Source organism: Canis lupus, chromosome 6 (genome assembly GCF_048164855.1).
Source record: "Canis lupus baileyi chromosome 6, mCanLup2.hap1, whole genome shotgun sequence".
NCBI classification, from domain to species: domain Eukaryota; kingdom Metazoa; phylum Chordata; class Mammalia; order Carnivora; family Canidae; genus Canis; species Canis lupus.
The window spans coordinates 77985014-77990400 of NC_132843.1; the positions used below are offsets into that span (position 1 = coordinate 77985014).

A 5387-nucleotide genomic window follows, 5' to 3' on the forward strand; every position below is an offset into this window, starting at 1 on the left:
AGGGTTAACCTTGTTTCTCTCCAATCTTTCCATTTATTGTGACATGAACAGTCTCCTGTTACTTCTTTCTATGTACACCTTTACTTTGGATCTTCACCTGTCATTGAATATTAAGCTCCAGAACCATTCAAGGCCTAACTAAGTATTGGACTGACACTCGGTCTTCTCAACATAGAAACATGATAATAACAGTCGACGTTTATTGCAAGTTTATGATGTGTGAGACACTATACTGTTTTACATACGTGATGTCATTTAAAATTAACAAAAACCAGTGATATCAGTAGTATTATCGTCCTCATTTGACAGACACAAAAGTTTAAAATGTTAACCAAACCATGAATACACAGGACAGAATTAAGGTCTGACCCAAGTCTAATGATTCCAGCAGCTAAAAACATAACCAAAATGCAGCAAGGCCTCCAGAGGTAAGAGATGAGTTAAACTGAGGGTTGTGTTGGGGAATGGAGGCATGGACCCTCCTAGTAAAAGGTCACTTGGCTACAGGAGAAGCCACAGTACTTCTTTGGAGTATACATGATTGGAGCAAAACTGCCCTTTTTAAAAAAGTTTTTATTTATTTATTTATTTATTTATTTATTTATTATTATTATCTATCTATCATCTATCTATCTATCTATCTATCTATCTATCTATCTATCTATCTATCCATGAGAGGCAGAGGGAGAAGCAGGCTCCATTCAGGGAGCCCAACGTGGGACTCGATCCCAGGACCCCAGGATCATGCCCTGGGGCAAAGGTAGACACTCCACCGTGGAGGCACCCAGGCATCCCAAAAAAACTGCCTTTTTCATCTCTGATAATCCTCAATGCCTAAGAGAGCTGTTGGTACACACTAAATTCCAGAAATGCATGCTGAGCTAAGTAAACTGTTAAACTCCCTTGCCCTAAAGAGAGTTTCGCTGAATCTCCCCAACAGGACTAAATACACCTAAACACAGTAAAATTTTGTGATTTAGATTAAGAATCTTCAAGGTTTTCTTACATTTTAATAGAATAAATTCTCTTCTCAGTATATTCTAAGGAGATAATCAGTTGTGAACCAGATCTATTGTACAAGTGTATTTTATGCAGGACTGCGTATACAGCATAAAATTGAAAATATAAAACCAAACAAAAGGAAGAGTTACATAAATTGTGGAAACACCTTTACATGGAATATTACAGAAATTTTAATGATTATGTTTTCAAAGTTTATTTGATAGCTAGCAAAGACTTACGAAAAAACATTAAGTGAAAAAACACTTATATGTATGTGTGTATATATAATGCTAGTTGTGTAGGTAACGTACCACAATTTTACACAACAAAAATTATATGCACATGTATAAATAAACATATACATATAATTACACACAAGTATATAAGTATATAAAGATAGAGATAAGTTATTCTAAAATGTGAATGGTATTATTGCTGGCAAGCTCTCAGATCATTTTTATTTGCTTCTTTTTTATTTTTACATATTTTCTAATTTTCTACACTGTTTTATGAGTAGAGAGAAAACATTCAAAATCACAAGCTACAATAAAAAGCTAAAAAAAAAAAAAGCCCAAGAATAATTTATACTGTGAACTCTGTGCCTCTATTGTGAAGCAGAAACATAGAACAAAAGAACAAAAGAAATGGCTCCTTCCTCCCACAGGCCATTGTGCGGGGTCTGACCCCAGCAGCCAAGGTCAGTACAACACCACCCACACCCACAGGGTTGTTGGTGTGCCTCTTGGTCCCAGGACAGGACCAGGAAGGAGCCGTGAGACAAGGCAGGACCCTGAAGTGGGGCCCAAACCAGCACCTAAGGCCCAGAGCCAAAACAGAGTTCCATCGCCCTAAATAATTTTAAGCCAATAAACCCAGATTCCCTTAAAAAGACAAACAGCCCTTTGTGTGAACGATAGCATACAGACAGCTTTATATTGGGTTCATAGTGACATAGTGTCATGCACTCCTGCTCATTCTCTTCAATTCTTAGGGGACTGCTTTGCCTTTTGAACCAGAGGGTTGCCAACTTCCATAAAGAATGGCCCTTCTGGTGCCTAGGTGGCTCAGTTGGTTGAGCGATGGCCTTTTGGCTTGGGCTCGGGTCAGGATCTCCAGGTCCTTCCATCCCTTAGGCTCCAAGCTCAGTCTGTTGGAGATTCTCTCCCTCTTCTTCCCTCTGCCCCTCCAACCCTCCCCAACTCCTGCACTACAAATAAATAAGATAAAATTTTTTTTTAATTTTAAAAAAGAATGGTCTTATGGATAAGCACAAAATCAAGAGACAGCAATTGGACAGAATTTATGAACTTATTCACCCCCAGATCAAGAATAGCCCCATGCATCCCTGCCCTCTGGTGGTGCTGCTCAGCGGCACAGACCGCAGCATGGAGATGTCAATCCTGGGGGACCTGGCAACTGTGGCCTTCTGTGATGCATGTGCCATACCATCACCCTTACCAGGGAGGACCTGGAGAAGCTCAAAGCCTAGAGAGTGAACCTGCAGATCTGCAGCGGCTATGACCATGTTGACCTCAAGGCTGTTGGCCAGCTCAGGATCACCACGTGCACTACTGCACTCAGGGCGATGGAAGAGAATGCTGACTCCAGCATCTCCCACATCCTTCACCTGTACCTCCAGAACACGTGGTTGTACCAGGTGCTGCAGGAAGGCACACTGGTCCAGGGTGTTGAGGAGATCCAGGTGGATACCTCACAAGCAGCCTGCGTCCACGGGGAGATGCTGGGCCTTATCGGCCTTTGTTGCACAGGGCAGGTGGCTGCTGTTCCAGTCAAGGACTTTGGATCCAGCAGCATATTTTAGGAGCCCTACTTCCAGGATGGAACGGAGCAGTCCCTGGGTGTGCAGAAGGTCTGCGCCCTGCAGGATTGGCTGTGTGAGAGCGACTGCGTCTCCTTGTCCTGTAATCTCAGTGAACATCACCACCACCTCACCAAGGACTTTACTGGAAAGCACAGGAGGCATGAAGCATTCCTTGCGAATGCTGTCCACAGTGGGCGGGTGAATGAGCAAGCCTTGGCCTAAGCCCTCAAGGAAGGCAGGACACAAGGGGCAGCCCTCAAAGGGCATGAATCCGAGCCTTTCAGCTTTGCTCGGTGTCCCTTGAAAGATGCACTGAATCTCACTTGTAAGCCCCACATAGCTTGGTGTAGTGAGCAGCTGCCACCGAGATCTGCCTGCCGGGCAATCACAGGTCACGCAAGATGCTGTGAACAAGGAATTCTTTGTCACAACAGCCCCCTGGCCAGGAACAGATCGGCAAGCAATTCCTGCGGAGCCCAGGGCACCGCAAACGGCTACTTACCAGACAGTGTGGGTGTAGCTCCCAGAGGATGGGGTGCAGCCCAGGAAGGGGTGGTCCCCAGAGGCAACCCAGGGACCCACAACCTACAGGGGCACACCCTTCCCAAGCTCCCTCTCCCAACCAGCTTACAAAACATGGGGGCAGTAGAGAGCACTGCAAGGAGCAATAGCAGAAATGACAGTGAGTAACCATTCAGACAAACCCGGGACCAAGAGACAGTGAAAAATAGATGAACTAAGAAAAGGAATTTGGCCATCTTTTTAACTGATTCCAGACATATGCATCATTGATATTGCAGGGTGAAAAGGGCTGGAAGCCAAGACGTGGGAAAGCTGAAGCTGTCTTCTGGTTACAGAAGCGCTGAAAGACTAGTACATGATTTATTAACGACCAACGTCTCTTATGATGTGCTACGCTCTTCATCTGTGCATCAAATCACAAAAAATAAAAAAATAAAAAAAAATTTTTTTTCATTCATCAGTCCTTTGGGCACAGCAGGTCCTGAACACCTTGCTTCTAGAGTGTTGTTTCAGGAGTCCCAAAAAATCAAAACAAAAAAATACTAAGAGGAAATCTCCATCCTATGACTCTTGTCTTTTCAGTCCATGTCAGCTGGTGAACTCTTTTGCTAATAGGAAGATTAAATTACTACAAAATGGGGAGAAAATTGTGCCTGTGTTAGACAACTGCCAGCATAGATCCAAGATCGGACAGGCTCCTTACAGAGTCTCTCTCCCATGTGAACTGCACCCTGAGCAGGCGAGTTGGTTGTGAATTCAGTAATACCTTCCAATAATGGGGGAAAAAAGGGGGGGGAACACTAAGTTTCACAAGCTGTTGTACTCAAATATATTTTCTCAGCTTTAGATCCTCAGCTACTTTATTGAGTGGAAATCTTGAGCTAAAAGTGTTCAAGAAAAATAATGTTACATTTCCTTATGTCTCAGGAAACACTTGTTATGGTAACTTGTCAGATTGTCTATGAACTAATCCATTTTTTTAGACATTGATGAAATCTTCTTCATGTGGTATCTTATACAAGATCACTAATGGTGCATTATTAGATGTGATTGATTTTATCAAATCCTATTAGATTCGTATCAACTAGTTACATGTTATATTCATAGTCTTTTTTAAATCATCGCCTTTTGGTGATTGATTTGATGATGGCCTATTTTGAGACATTGTATAGATACATTCCTGTTTCTGTGACAAAAAAAAAAAGAGTTTAAAATTGTCCCCAAAATAAATAATGGCTATCAGAAATGTTTTGTTCTAGTGTGAGTTACCATTACTGTATTTATTCATTGCAAAGGTGGACATTTAACGTTCTGTGTAGTTTTCAATAAAAAAATAATAAAAATTTGTTTAAAAAAAGAACAAAGACATGAACAAGAGTATTCCATGTAGAGATACTCTGTACGTGTATTTATATATGTATATGTACAATGTGCATATTCCTTATGTATATATCTATGAATATTTATGTGTGTGTTTCCACTTCATTTATCTCTGGATTTGCTCTTTTTTGTCACACGACCATAGGCCAACCAATGGCTCGGAGCTTTCATTTCTTCACTTTTGAGGACATAATTCCTACTATTTGGTGTTGCTAACAGGATTAGAGATAACACATAAAAATATGGAAATAGTCTAGAATATTATGGCTGTTCAATGAATAGTAGCTGTTCTGTCATCTACATTCTGCCTTATACTGTTATATTTTGATTTGTCATGTCTATATTAATTATAATTGCTGTGAGGACAAGAATCATTTCATTTCCTGTAGCACTAAGCATAAAGTTTTGCTACAAGCAAGTCTTATGACACATAAAAAATAGAAAGACATTCCATACTTACAGATTGGAAGAACAAATATTGTTAAAATGTCTACACTACCCAAAGCAACCTACACATTCAATGCAATCCCTATCAAAATACCAGCAGCATGTTCAAAGAAACAGAATAAACAACCCTAAAATTTGGATGGAACCAGATATAAGAAATAGTGACAGGGATTATAAGGGAAAGGAGGGGAACTAAGTGGGAAAGATTAAAGAG

The 5387-nt window shown here is 41.0% G+C and overlaps 1 pseudogene; it reads left to right on the forward strand.

The window, feature by feature from the left end:
• The first annotated feature begins 2261 nt into the window (after positions 1-2261).
• On the forward strand, positions 2262-3495 carry LOC140634802 (C-terminal-binding protein 2 pseudogene; annotated as a pseudogene).
• The last annotated feature ends 1892 nt before the right edge of the window (positions 3496-5387 follow it).